We start from the raw sequence: 9,793 nt of genomic DNA on the forward strand, positions 1-9,793 counted from the left end.
GTCGTCCACACATTTCAATTGTAAAATGTAATTACAAAAATATAATGCCTGCAGCACTTGATATTCCCAGGTGGTCTCCCATCCAAGTACTAACCAAGCCCAACATTGCTTAGCTTCTGAGATCAGACGAGATCAGGCTTATTCAAGGTGGTGTGGCCGCAGGCGAATGCATTTCTGCTTTCATGACTTTTATGTTTAGTGAGCTGGGGGTGATTCCTCCAAAATTTCCTTTTGGCCTCCACACATTTCAATTGTAAAATGTAATTACAAAAATGTAATGCCTGCAGCACTTGATATTCCCAGGTGGTCTCCCATCCAAGTACTAACCAAGCCCAACATTGCTTAGCTTCTGAGATCAGGCTTATTCAAGGTGGTGTGGCCGCAGGCGATTGCATTTCTGCTTTCATGACTTTTATGTTTAGTGAGCTGGGGGTGATTCCTCCAAAATTTCCTTTTGTCCTCCACACACATCAATTGTAAAATGTAATGCCTGCAGCACTTGATATTCCCAGGTGGTCTCCCATCCAAGTACTAATCAAGCCTAACATTGCTTAGCTTCTGAGATCAGACGAGATCAGGCTTATTCAAGGTAGTGTGGCCGCAGGCAATTGCATTTCTGCTTTCATGACTTTTATGTTTAGTGAGCTGGGGGTGATTCCTCCAAAATTTCCTTTTGTCCTCCACACATTTCAATTGTAAAATGTACTTACAAAAATGCAATGCCTGCAGCACTTGATATTCCCAGGTGGTCTCCCATCCAAGTACTAACCAAGCCCAACATTGCTTAGCTTCTGAGATCAGGCTTATTCAAGGTGGTGTGGCCGCAGGCGATTGCGTTTCTGCTTTCATGACTTTTATGTTTAGTGAGCTGGGGGTGATTCCTCCAAAATTTCCTTTTGTCCTCCACACATTTCAATTGTAAAATGTAATGCCTGCAGCACTTGATATTCCCAGGTGGTCTCCCATCCAAGTACTAATCAAGCCCAACATTGCTTAGCTTTTGAGATCAGACAAGATCAGGCTTATTCAAGGTGGTGTGGCCGCAGGCGATTGCATTTCTGCTTTCATGACTTTTATGTTTAGTGAGCTGGGGGTGATTTCTCCAAAATTTCCTTTTGTCCTCCACACATTTCAATTGTAAAATGTAATGCCTGCAGCACTTGATATTCCCAGGTGGTCTCCCATCCAAGTACTAACCAAGCCCAACATTGCTTAGCTTCTGAGATCAGGCTTATTCAAGGTGGTGTGGCCGCAGGCGATTGCATTTCTGCTTTCATGACTTTTATGTTTAGGGAGCTGGGGGTGATTCCTCCAAAATTTCCTTTTGTCCTCCACACATTTCAATTGTAAAATGTAATGCCTGCAGCACTTGATATTCCCAGGTGGTCTCCCATCCAAGTACTAACGAAGCCCAACATTGCTTAGCTTCTGAGATCAGACGAGATCAGGCTTATTCAAGGTGGTGTGGCCGCAGGCGATTGCATTTCTGCTTTCATGACTTTTATGTTTAGGGAGCTGGGGGTGATTCCTCCAAAATTTCCTTTTGTCCTCCACACATTTCAATTGTAAAATGTAATTACAAAAATGTAATGCCTGCAGCACTTGATATTCCCAGGTGGTCTCCCATCCAAGTACTATCCAAGCCCAACATTGCTTAGCTTCTGAGATCAGACGAGATCAGGCTTATTCAAGGTGGTGTAGCCGCAGGCGATTGCATTTCTGCTTTCATGACTTTTATGTTTAGGGAGCTGGGGGTGATTCCTCCAAAATTTCCTTTTGTCCTCCACACATTTCAATTGTAAAATGTAATTACAAAAATGTAATGCCTGCAGCACTTGATATTCCCAGGTGGTCTCCCATCCAAGTACTAACCAAGCCCAACATTGCTTAGCTTCTGAGATCAGGCTTATTCAAGGTGGTGTGGCCGCAGGCGATTGCATTTCTGCTTTCATGACTTTTATGTTTAGTGAGCTGGGGGTGATTCCTCCAAAATTTCCTTTTGTCCTCCACACATTTCAATTGTAAAATGTAATGCCTGCAGCACTTGATATTCCCAGGTGGTCTCCCATCCAAGTACTAACCAAGCCCAACATTGCTTAGCTTCTGAGATCAGGCAAGATCAGGCTTATTCAAGGTGGTGTGGCCGCTGGTGATTGCATTTCTGCTGTCATGACTTTTATGTTTAGTGAGCTGGGGGTGATTCCTCCAAAATTTCCTTTTGTCCTCCACACATTTCAATTGTAAAATGTAATTACAAAAATGTAATGCCTGCAGCACTTGATATTCCCAGGTGGTCTCCCATCCAAGTACTAACCAAGCCCAACATTGCTTCGCTTCTGAGATCAGGCTTATTCAAGGTGGTGTGGCCGCAGGCAATTGCATTTCTGCTTTCATGACTTTTATGTTTAGTGAGCTGGGGGTGATTCCTCCAAAATTTCCTTTTGTCCTCCACACATTTCAATTGTAAAATGTAATGCCTGCAGCACTTGATATTCCCAGGTGGTCTCCCATCCAAGTACTAACCAAGCCCAACACTGCTTAGCTTCTGAGATCAGACGAGATCAGGCTTATTCAAGGTGGTGTGGCCGCAGGCGATTGCATTTCTGCTTTCATGACTTTTATGTTTAGTGAGCTGGGGGTGATTCCTCCAAAATTTCCTTTTGTCCTCCACACATTTCAATTGTAAAATGTAATTACAAAAATGTAATGCCTGCAGCACTTGATATTCCCAGGTGGTCTCCTATCCAAGTACTAACCAAGCCCAACATTGCTTAGCTGCTGAGATCAGACGAGATCAGGCTTATTCAAGGTGGTGTGGCCGCAGGCGATTGCATTTCTGCTTTCATGACTTTTATGTTTAGTGAGCTGGGGGTGATTCCTCCAAAATTTCCCTTTGGCCTCCACACATTTCAATTGTAAAATGTAATGCCTGCAGCACTTGATATTCCCAGGTGGTCTCCCATCCAAGTACTAACCAAGCCCAACACTGCTTAGCTTCTGAGATCAGACGAGATCAGGCTTATTCAAGGTGGTATGGCCGCAGGCGATTGCATTTCTGCTTTCATGACTTTTATGTTTAGTGAGCTGGGGGTGATTCCTCCAAAATTTCCTTTTGTCCTCCACACATTTCAATTGTAAAATGTAATGCCTGCAGCACTTGATATTCCCAGGTGGTCTCCCATCCAAGTACTAACCAAGCCCAACATTGCTTAGCTTCTGAGATCAGACGAGATCAGGCTTATTCAAGGTGGTGTGGCCGCAGGCGATTGCATTTCTGCTTTCATGACTTTTATGTTTAGTGAGCTGGGGGTGATTCCTCCAAAATTTCCTTTTATCCTCCACACATTTCAATTGTAAAATGTAATTACAAAAATGTAATGCCTGCAGCACTTGATATTCCCAGGTGGTCTCCCATCCAAGTACTAACCAAGCCCAACATTGCTTAGCTTCTGAGATCAGACGAGATCAGGCTTATTCAAGGTGGTGTGGCCGCAGGCGATTGCATTTCTGCTTTCATGACTTTTATGTTTAGTGAGCTGGGGGTGATTCCTCCAAAATTTCCTTTTGTCCTCCACACATTTCAATTGTAAAATGTAATTACAAAAATGTAATGCCTGCAGCACTTGATATTCCCAGGTGGTCTCCCATCCAAGTACTAACCAAGCCCAACATTGCTTAGCTTCTGAGATCAGACGAGATCAGGCTTATTCAAGGTGGTGTGGCCGCAGGCGATTGCATTTCTGCTTTCATGACTTTTATGTTTAGTGAGCTGGGGGTGATTCCTCCAAAATTTCCTTTTGTCCTCCACACATTTCAATTGTAAAATGTAATTACAAAAATGTAATGCCTGCAGCACTTGATATTCCCAGGTGGTCTCCCATCCAAGTACTAACCAAGCCCAACATTGCTTAGCTTCTGAGATCAGACGAGATCAGGCTTATTCAAGGTGGTGTGGCCGCAGGCGATTGCGTTTCTGCTTTCATGACTTTTATGTTTAGTGAGCTGGGGGTGATTCCTCCAAAATTTCCTTTTGTCCTCCACACATTTCAATTGTAAAATGTAATTACAAAAATGTAATGCCTGCAGCACTTGATATTCCCAGGTGGTCTCCCATCCAAGTACTAACCAAGCCCAACATTGCTTAGCTTCTGAGATCAGACGAGATCAGGCTTATTCAAGGTGGTGTGGCCGCAGGCGATTGCATTTCTGCTTTCATGACTTTTATGTTTAGTGAGCTGGGGGTGATTCCTCCAAAATTTCCTTTTGTCCTCCACACATTTCAATTGTAAAATGTAATTACAAAAATGTAATGCCTGCAGCACTTGATATTCCCAGGTGGTCTCCCATCCAAGTACTAACCAAGCCCAACATTGCTTAGCTTCTGAGATCAGACGAGATCAGGCTTATTCAAGGTGGTGTGGCCGCAGGCGATTGCATTTCTGCTTTCATGACTTTTATGTTTAGTGAGCTGGGGGTGATTCCTCCAAAATTTCCTTTGTCCTCCACACATTTCAATTGTAAAATGTAATTACAAAAATGTAATGCCTGCAGCACTTGATATTCCCAGGTGGTCTCCCATCCAAGTACTAACCAAGCCCAACATTGTTTAGCTTCTGAGATCAGACGAGATCAGGCTTATTCAAGGTGGTGTGGCCGCAGGCGATTGCATTTCTGCTTTCATGACTTTTATGTTTAGTGAGCTGGGGGTGATTCCTCCAAAATTTCCTTTTGTCCTCCACACATTTCAATTGTAAAATGTAATGCCTGCAGCACTTGATATTCCCAGGTGGTCTCCCATCCAAGTACTAACCAAGCCCAACATTGCTTAGCTTCTGAGATCAGGCGAGATCAGGCTTATTCAAGGTGGTGTGGCCGCAGGCGATTGCATTTCTGCTTTCATGACTTTTATGTTTAGTGAGCTGGGGGTGATTCCTCCAAAATTTCCTTTTGTCCTCCACACATTTCAATTGTAAAATGTAATGCCTGCAGCACTTGATATTCCCAGGTGGTCTCCCATCCAAGTACTAACCAAGCCCAACATTGCTTAGCTTCTGAGATCAGGCTTATTCAAGGTGGTGTGGCCGCAGGCAATTGCATTTCTGCTTTCATGACTTTTATGTTTAGTGAGCTGGGGGTGATTCCTCCAAAATTTCCTTTTGTCCTCCACACATTTCAATTGTAAAATTTAATAACAAAAATGTAATGCCTGCAGCACTTGATATTCCCAGGTGGTCTCCCATCCAAGTACTAACCAAGCCCAACATTGCTTAGCTTCTGAGATCAGGCTTATTCAAGGTGGTGTGGCCGCAGGCGATTGCATTTCTGCTTTCATGACTTTTATGTTTAGTGAGCTGGGGGTGATTCCTCCAAAATTTCCTTTTGTCCTCCACACATTTCAATTGTAAAATTTAATAACAAAAATGTAATGCCTGCAGCACTTGATATTCCCAGGTGGTCTCCCATCCAAGTACTAACCAAGCCCAACATTGCTTAGCTTCTGAGATCAGGCGAGATCACGCTTATTCAAGGTGGTGTGGCCGCAGGCGATTGCATTTCTGCTTTCATGACTTTTATGTTTAGGGAGCTGGGGGTGATTCCTCCAAAATTTCCTTTTGTCCTCCACACATTTCAATTGTAAAATGTAATGCCTGCAGCACTTGATATTCCCAGGTGGTCTCCCATCCAAGTACTAACCAAGCCCAACATTGCTTAGCTTCTGAGATCAGACGAGATCAGGCTTATTCAAGGTGGTGTGGCCGCAGGCGATTGCATTTCTGCTTTCATGACTTTTATGTTTAGTGAGCTGGGGGTGATTCCTCCAAAATTTCCCTTTGGCCTCCACACATTTCAATTGTAAAATGTAATTACAAAAATGTAATGCCTGCAGCACGTGATATTCCCAGGTGGTCTCCCATCCAAGTACTAACCAAGCCCAACATTGCTTAGCTTCTGAGATCAGACGAGATCAGGCTTATTCAAGGTGGTGTGGCCGCAGGCGATTGCATTTCTGCTTTCATGACTTTTATGTTTAGTGAGCTGGGGGTGATTCCTCCAAAATTTCCCTTTGGCCTCCACACATTTCAATTGTAAAATGTAATGCCTGCAGCACTTGATATTCCCAGGTGGTCTCCCATCCAAGTACTAACCAAGCCCAACACTGCTTAGCTTCGGAGATCAGACGAGATCAGGCTTATTCAAGGTGGTATGGCCGCAGGCGATTGCATTTCTGCTTTCATGACTTTTATGTTTAGTGAGCTGGGGGTGATTCCTCCAAAATTTCCTTTTGTCCTCCACACATTTCAATTGTAAAATGTAATGCCTGCAGCACTTGATATTCCCAGGTGGTCTCCCATCCAAGTACTAACCAAGCCCAACATTGCTTAGCTTCTGAGATCAGACGAGATCAGGCTAATTCAAGGTGGTGTGGCCGCAGGCGATTGCATTTCTGCTTTCATGACTTTTATGTTTAGTGAGCTGGGGGTGATTCCTCCAAAATTTCCTTTTGTCCTCCACACATTTCAATTGTAAAATGTAATGCCTGCAGCACTTGATATTCCCAGGTGGTCTCCCATCCAAGTACTAAGCAAGCCCAACATTGCTTAGCTTCTGAGATCAGACGAGATCAGGCTTATTCAAGGTGGTGTGGCCGCAGGCGATTGCATTTCTGCTTTCATGACTTTTATGTTTAGTGAGCTGGGGGTCATTACTCCAAAATTTCCTTTTGTCCTCCACACATTTCAATTGTAAAATGTAATGCCTGCAGCACTTGATATTCCCAGGTGGTCTCCCATCCAAGTACTAACCAAGCCCAACATTGCTTAGCTTCTGAGATCAGGCTTATTCAAGGTGGTGTGGCCGCAGGCGATTGCATTTCTGCTTTCATGACTTTTATGTTTAGGGAGCTGGGGGTGATTCCTCCAAAATTTCCCTTTGGCCTCCACACATTTCAATTGTAAAATGTAATGCCTGCAGCAATTGATATTCCCAGGTGGTCTCCCATCCAAGTACTAACCAAGCCCAACATTGCTTAGCTTCTGAGATCAGGCTTATTCAAGGTGGTGTGGCCGCAGGCGATTGCGTTTCTGCTTTCATGACTTTTATGTTTAGTGAGCTGGGGGTGATTCCTCCAAAATTTCCTTTTGTCCTCCACACATTTCAATTGTAAAATGTAATTACAAAAATGTAATGCCTGCAGCACTTGATATTCCCAGGTGGTCTCCCATCCAAGTACTAACCAAGCCCAACACTGCTTAGCTTCTGAGATCAGACGAGATCAGGCTTATTCAAGGTGGTGTGGCCGCAGGCGATTGCATTTCTGCTTTCATGACTTTTATGTTAAGTGAGCTGGGGGTGAGTCCTCCAAAATTTCCTTTTGTCCTCCACACATTTCAATTGTAAAATGTAATTACAAAAATGTAATGCCTGCAGCACTTGATATTCCCAGGTGGTCTCCCATCCAAGTACTAACCAAGACCAACATTGCTTAGCTTCTGAGATCAGGCTTATTCAAGGTGGTGTGGCCGCAGGCGATTGCGTTGCTGCTTTCATGACTTTTATGTTTAGTGAGCTGGGGGTGAGTCCTCCAAAATTTCCTTTTGTCCTCCACACATTTCAATTGTAAAATGTAATTACAAAAATGTAATGCCTGCAGCACTTGATATTCCCAGGTGGTCTCCCATCCAAGTACTAACCAAGCCCAACACTGCTTAGCTTCTGAGATCAGACGAGATCAGGCTTATTCAAGGTGGTGTGGCCGCAGGCGATTGCATTTCTGCTTTCATGACTTTTATGTTAAGTGAGCTGGGGGTGAGTCCTACAAAATTTCCTTTTGTCCTCCACACATTTCAAATGTAAAATGTAATTACAAAAATGTAATGCCTGCAGCACTTGATATTCCCAGGTGGTCTCCCATCCAAGTACTAACCAAGACCAACATTGCTTAGCTTCTGAGATCAGGCTTATTCAAGGTGGTGTGGCCGCAGGCGATTGCGTTTCTGCTTTCATGACTTTTATGTTTAGTGAGCTGGGGGTGATTCCTCCAAAATTTCCTTTTATCCTCCACACATTTCAATTGTAAAATGTAATGCCTGCAGCACTTGATATTCCGAGGTGGTCTCCCATCCAAGTACTAACCAAGCCCAACATTGCTTAGCTTCTGAGATCAGACGAGATCAGGCTTATTCAAGGTGGTGTGGCCGCAGGCGATTGCATTTCTGCTTTCATGACTTTTATGTTTAGTGAGCTGGGGGTGATTCCTCCAAAATTTCCTTTTGTCCTCCACACATTTCAATTGTAAAATGTAATGCCTGCAGCACTTGATATTCCCAGGTGGTCTCCCATCCAAGTACTAACCAAGCCCAACATTGCTTAGCTTCTAAGATCAGACGAGATCAGGCTTATTCAAGGTGGTGTGGCCGCAGGCGATTGCATTTCTGCTTTCATGACTTTTATGTTTAGTGAGCTGGGGGTGATTCCTCCAAAATTTCCTTTTGTCCTCCACACATTTCATTTGTAAAATGTAATGCCTGCAGCACTTGATATTCCCAGGTGGTCTCCCATCCAAGTACTAACCAAGCCCAACACTGCTTAGCTTCTGAGATCAGACGAGATCAGGCTTACTCAAGGTGGTGTGGCCGCAGGCGATTGCATTTCTGCTTTCATGACTTTTATGTTTAGTGAGCTGGGGGTGATTCCTCCAAAATTTCCTTTTGTCCTCCACACATTTCAATTGTAAAATGTAATGCCTGCAGCACTTGATATTCCCAGGTGGTCTCCCATCCAAGTACTAACCAAGCCCAACATTGCTTAGCTTCTGAGATCAGGCTTATTCAAGGTGGTGTGGCCGCAGGCGATTGCATTTCTGCTTTCATGACTTTTATGTTTAGGGAGCTGGGGGTGATTCCTCCAAAATTTCCCTTTGGCCTCCACACATTTCAATTGTAAAATGTAATGCCTGCAGCACTTGATATTCCCAGGTGGTCTCCCATCCAAGTACTAACCAAGCCCAACATTGCTTAGCTTCTGAGATCAGGCTTATTCAAGGTGGTGTGGCCGCAGGCGATTGCGTTTCTGCTATCATGACTTTTATGTTTAGTGAGCTGGGGGTGATTCCTCCAAAATTTACTTTTGTCCTCCACACATTTCAATTGTAAAATGTAATTACAAAAATGTAATGCCTGCAGCACTTGATATTCCCAGGTGGTCTCCCATCCAAGTACTAACCAAGCCCAACACTGCTTAGCTTCTGAGATCAGACGAGATCAGGCTTATTCAAGGTGGTGTGGCCGCAGGCGATTGCATTTCTGCTTTCATGACTTTTATGTTAAGTGAGCTGGGGGTGAGTCCTCCAAAATTTCCTTTTGTCCTCCACACATTTCAATTGTAAAATGTAATGCCTGCAGCACTTGATATTCCCAGGTGGTCTCCCATCCAAGTACTAACCAAGCCCAACATTGCTTAGCTTCTAAGATCAGACGAGATCAGGCTTATTCAAGGTGGTGTGGCCGCAGGCGATTGCATTTCTGCTTTCATGACTTTTATGTTTAGTGAGCTGGGGGTGATTCCTCCAAAATTTCCTTTTGTCCTCCACACATTTCATTTGTAAAATGTAATGCCTGCAGCACTTGATATTCCCAGGTGGTCTCCCATCCAAGTACTAACCAAGCCCAACATTGCTTAGCTTCTGAGATCAGGCTTATTCAAGGTGGTGTGGCCGCAGGCGATTGCATTTCTGCTTTCATGACTTTTATGTTTAGTGAGCTGGGGGTGAGTCCTCCAAAATTTCCTTTTGTCC

General features: G+C 44.0%; 28 non-coding genes and 16 pseudogenes across 28 annotated transcripts; all 44 read right to left on the bottom strand.

Moving 5' to 3' along the window:
• Positions 1 to 45: 45 nt before the first annotated feature.
• Positions 46 to 164, bottom strand: LOC131734554 (5S ribosomal RNA). The gene has a single exon (XR_009327008.1). It is a non-coding gene; the product is annotated as a 5S ribosomal RNA (ribosomal RNA).
• Positions 165 to 278: 114 nt separating this feature from the next.
• On the bottom strand, positions 279 to 387 carry LOC131734508 (5S ribosomal RNA; annotated as a pseudogene).
• Positions 388 to 487: 100 nt separating this feature from the next.
• Positions 488 to 606, bottom strand: LOC131734577 (5S ribosomal RNA). Its single transcript, XR_009327031.1, has one exon. It is a non-coding gene; the product is annotated as a 5S ribosomal RNA (ribosomal RNA).
• Positions 607 to 720: 114 nt separating this feature from the next.
• Positions 721 to 829, bottom strand: LOC131734509 (5S ribosomal RNA; annotated as a pseudogene).
• Positions 830 to 929: 100 nt separating this feature from the next.
• LOC131734462 (5S ribosomal RNA) lies at positions 930 to 1,048 on the bottom strand. The gene has a single exon (XR_009326985.1). It is a non-coding gene; the product is annotated as a 5S ribosomal RNA (ribosomal RNA).
• Positions 1,049 to 1,148: 100 nt separating this feature from the next.
• On the bottom strand, positions 1,149 to 1,257 carry LOC131734511 (5S ribosomal RNA; annotated as a pseudogene).
• Positions 1,258 to 1,357: 100 nt separating this feature from the next.
• LOC131734471 (5S ribosomal RNA) lies at positions 1,358 to 1,476 on the bottom strand. The gene has a single exon (XR_009326993.1). It is a non-coding gene; the product is annotated as a 5S ribosomal RNA (ribosomal RNA).
• Positions 1,477 to 1,590: 114 nt separating this feature from the next.
• LOC131734419 (5S ribosomal RNA) lies at positions 1,591 to 1,709 on the bottom strand. The gene has a single exon (XR_009326942.1). It is a non-coding gene; the product is annotated as a 5S ribosomal RNA (ribosomal RNA).
• Positions 1,710 to 1,823: 114 nt separating this feature from the next.
• On the bottom strand, positions 1,824 to 1,932 carry LOC131734512 (5S ribosomal RNA; annotated as a pseudogene).
• Positions 1,933 to 2,032: 100 nt separating this feature from the next.
• On the bottom strand, positions 2,033 to 2,151 carry LOC131734490 (5S ribosomal RNA; annotated as a pseudogene).
• Positions 2,152 to 2,265: 114 nt separating this feature from the next.
• On the bottom strand, positions 2,266 to 2,374 carry LOC131734527 (5S ribosomal RNA; annotated as a pseudogene).
• Positions 2,375 to 2,474: 100 nt separating this feature from the next.
• On the bottom strand, positions 2,475 to 2,593 carry LOC131734404 (5S ribosomal RNA). Its single transcript, XR_009326927.1, has one exon. It is a non-coding gene; the product is annotated as a 5S ribosomal RNA (ribosomal RNA).
• Positions 2,594 to 2,707: 114 nt separating this feature from the next.
• Positions 2,708 to 2,826, bottom strand: LOC131734463 (5S ribosomal RNA). Its single transcript, XR_009326986.1, has one exon. It is a non-coding gene; the product is annotated as a 5S ribosomal RNA (ribosomal RNA).
• A 100-nt stretch (positions 2,827 to 2,926) lies between these two features.
• On the bottom strand, positions 2,927 to 3,045 carry LOC131734555 (5S ribosomal RNA). The gene has a single exon (XR_009327009.1). It is a non-coding gene; the product is annotated as a 5S ribosomal RNA (ribosomal RNA).
• Positions 3,046 to 3,145: 100 nt separating this feature from the next.
• LOC131734556 (5S ribosomal RNA) lies at positions 3,146 to 3,264 on the bottom strand. Its single transcript, XR_009327010.1, has one exon. It is a non-coding gene; the product is annotated as a 5S ribosomal RNA (ribosomal RNA).
• A 114-nt stretch (positions 3,265 to 3,378) lies between these two features.
• Positions 3,379 to 3,497, bottom strand: LOC131734557 (5S ribosomal RNA). Its single transcript, XR_009327011.1, has one exon. It is a non-coding gene; the product is annotated as a 5S ribosomal RNA (ribosomal RNA).
• A 114-nt stretch (positions 3,498 to 3,611) lies between these two features.
• LOC131734558 (5S ribosomal RNA) lies at positions 3,612 to 3,730 on the bottom strand. Its single transcript, XR_009327012.1, has one exon. It is a non-coding gene; the product is annotated as a 5S ribosomal RNA (ribosomal RNA).
• Positions 3,731 to 3,844: 114 nt separating this feature from the next.
• Positions 3,845 to 3,963, bottom strand: LOC131734559 (5S ribosomal RNA). The gene has a single exon (XR_009327013.1). It is a non-coding gene; the product is annotated as a 5S ribosomal RNA (ribosomal RNA).
• A 114-nt stretch (positions 3,964 to 4,077) lies between these two features.
• On the bottom strand, positions 4,078 to 4,196 carry LOC131734560 (5S ribosomal RNA). The gene has a single exon (XR_009327014.1). It is a non-coding gene; the product is annotated as a 5S ribosomal RNA (ribosomal RNA).
• Positions 4,197 to 4,310: 114 nt separating this feature from the next.
• LOC131734561 (5S ribosomal RNA) lies at positions 4,311 to 4,429 on the bottom strand. Its single transcript, XR_009327015.1, has one exon. It is a non-coding gene; the product is annotated as a 5S ribosomal RNA (ribosomal RNA).
• Positions 4,430 to 4,542: 113 nt separating this feature from the next.
• LOC131734413 (5S ribosomal RNA) lies at positions 4,543 to 4,661 on the bottom strand. Its single transcript, XR_009326936.1, has one exon. It is a non-coding gene; the product is annotated as a 5S ribosomal RNA (ribosomal RNA).
• Positions 4,662 to 4,761: 100 nt separating this feature from the next.
• On the bottom strand, positions 4,762 to 4,880 carry LOC131734445 (5S ribosomal RNA). The gene has a single exon (XR_009326968.1). It is a non-coding gene; the product is annotated as a 5S ribosomal RNA (ribosomal RNA).
• A 100-nt stretch (positions 4,881 to 4,980) lies between these two features.
• On the bottom strand, positions 4,981 to 5,089 carry LOC131734513 (5S ribosomal RNA; annotated as a pseudogene).
• A 114-nt stretch (positions 5,090 to 5,203) lies between these two features.
• LOC131734514 (5S ribosomal RNA) lies at positions 5,204 to 5,312 on the bottom strand (annotated as a pseudogene).
• A 114-nt stretch (positions 5,313 to 5,426) lies between these two features.
• On the bottom strand, positions 5,427 to 5,545 carry LOC131734474 (5S ribosomal RNA; annotated as a pseudogene).
• Positions 5,546 to 5,645: 100 nt separating this feature from the next.
• On the bottom strand, positions 5,646 to 5,764 carry LOC131734562 (5S ribosomal RNA). The gene has a single exon (XR_009327016.1). It is a non-coding gene; the product is annotated as a 5S ribosomal RNA (ribosomal RNA).
• Positions 5,765 to 5,878: 114 nt separating this feature from the next.
• LOC131734449 (5S ribosomal RNA) lies at positions 5,879 to 5,997 on the bottom strand. The gene has a single exon (XR_009326972.1). It is a non-coding gene; the product is annotated as a 5S ribosomal RNA (ribosomal RNA).
• A 100-nt stretch (positions 5,998 to 6,097) lies between these two features.
• Positions 6,098 to 6,216, bottom strand: LOC131734428 (5S ribosomal RNA). The gene has a single exon (XR_009326951.1). It is a non-coding gene; the product is annotated as a 5S ribosomal RNA (ribosomal RNA).
• A 100-nt stretch (positions 6,217 to 6,316) lies between these two features.
• LOC131734415 (5S ribosomal RNA) lies at positions 6,317 to 6,435 on the bottom strand. Its single transcript, XR_009326938.1, has one exon. It is a non-coding gene; the product is annotated as a 5S ribosomal RNA (ribosomal RNA).
• Positions 6,436 to 6,535: 100 nt separating this feature from the next.
• LOC131734400 (5S ribosomal RNA) lies at positions 6,536 to 6,654 on the bottom strand. The gene has a single exon (XR_009326923.1). It is a non-coding gene; the product is annotated as a 5S ribosomal RNA (ribosomal RNA).
• A 100-nt stretch (positions 6,655 to 6,754) lies between these two features.
• Positions 6,755 to 6,863, bottom strand: LOC131734515 (5S ribosomal RNA; annotated as a pseudogene).
• Positions 6,864 to 6,963: 100 nt separating this feature from the next.
• Positions 6,964 to 7,072, bottom strand: LOC131734544 (5S ribosomal RNA; annotated as a pseudogene).
• A 114-nt stretch (positions 7,073 to 7,186) lies between these two features.
• On the bottom strand, positions 7,187 to 7,305 carry LOC131734405 (5S ribosomal RNA). Its single transcript, XR_009326928.1, has one exon. It is a non-coding gene; the product is annotated as a 5S ribosomal RNA (ribosomal RNA).
• Positions 7,306 to 7,419: 114 nt separating this feature from the next.
• On the bottom strand, positions 7,420 to 7,528 carry LOC131734539 (5S ribosomal RNA; annotated as a pseudogene).
• Positions 7,529 to 7,642: 114 nt separating this feature from the next.
• Positions 7,643 to 7,761, bottom strand: LOC131734406 (5S ribosomal RNA). Its single transcript, XR_009326929.1, has one exon. It is a non-coding gene; the product is annotated as a 5S ribosomal RNA (ribosomal RNA).
• A 114-nt stretch (positions 7,762 to 7,875) lies between these two features.
• LOC131734540 (5S ribosomal RNA) lies at positions 7,876 to 7,984 on the bottom strand (annotated as a pseudogene).
• Positions 7,985 to 8,084: 100 nt separating this feature from the next.
• LOC131734433 (5S ribosomal RNA) lies at positions 8,085 to 8,203 on the bottom strand. The gene has a single exon (XR_009326956.1). It is a non-coding gene; the product is annotated as a 5S ribosomal RNA (ribosomal RNA).
• A 100-nt stretch (positions 8,204 to 8,303) lies between these two features.
• LOC131734435 (5S ribosomal RNA) lies at positions 8,304 to 8,422 on the bottom strand. The gene has a single exon (XR_009326958.1). It is a non-coding gene; the product is annotated as a 5S ribosomal RNA (ribosomal RNA).
• A 100-nt stretch (positions 8,423 to 8,522) lies between these two features.
• LOC131734438 (5S ribosomal RNA) lies at positions 8,523 to 8,641 on the bottom strand. Its single transcript, XR_009326961.1, has one exon. It is a non-coding gene; the product is annotated as a 5S ribosomal RNA (ribosomal RNA).
• A 100-nt stretch (positions 8,642 to 8,741) lies between these two features.
• LOC131734516 (5S ribosomal RNA) lies at positions 8,742 to 8,850 on the bottom strand (annotated as a pseudogene).
• A 100-nt stretch (positions 8,851 to 8,950) lies between these two features.
• Positions 8,951 to 9,059, bottom strand: LOC131734517 (5S ribosomal RNA; annotated as a pseudogene).
• A 114-nt stretch (positions 9,060 to 9,173) lies between these two features.
• LOC131734407 (5S ribosomal RNA) lies at positions 9,174 to 9,292 on the bottom strand. The gene has a single exon (XR_009326930.1). It is a non-coding gene; the product is annotated as a 5S ribosomal RNA (ribosomal RNA).
• A 100-nt stretch (positions 9,293 to 9,392) lies between these two features.
• Positions 9,393 to 9,511, bottom strand: LOC131734436 (5S ribosomal RNA). Its single transcript, XR_009326959.1, has one exon. It is a non-coding gene; the product is annotated as a 5S ribosomal RNA (ribosomal RNA).
• Positions 9,512 to 9,611: 100 nt separating this feature from the next.
• On the bottom strand, positions 9,612 to 9,720 carry LOC131734518 (5S ribosomal RNA; annotated as a pseudogene).
• Between the last annotated feature and the right edge of the window lie 73 nt (positions 9,721 to 9,793).

Source organism: Acipenser ruthenus, unplaced genomic scaffold (assembly GCF_902713425.1).
Source record: "Acipenser ruthenus unplaced genomic scaffold, fAciRut3.2 maternal haplotype, whole genome shotgun sequence".
NCBI lineage: Eukaryota > Metazoa > Chordata > Actinopteri > Acipenseriformes > Acipenseridae > Acipenser > Acipenser ruthenus.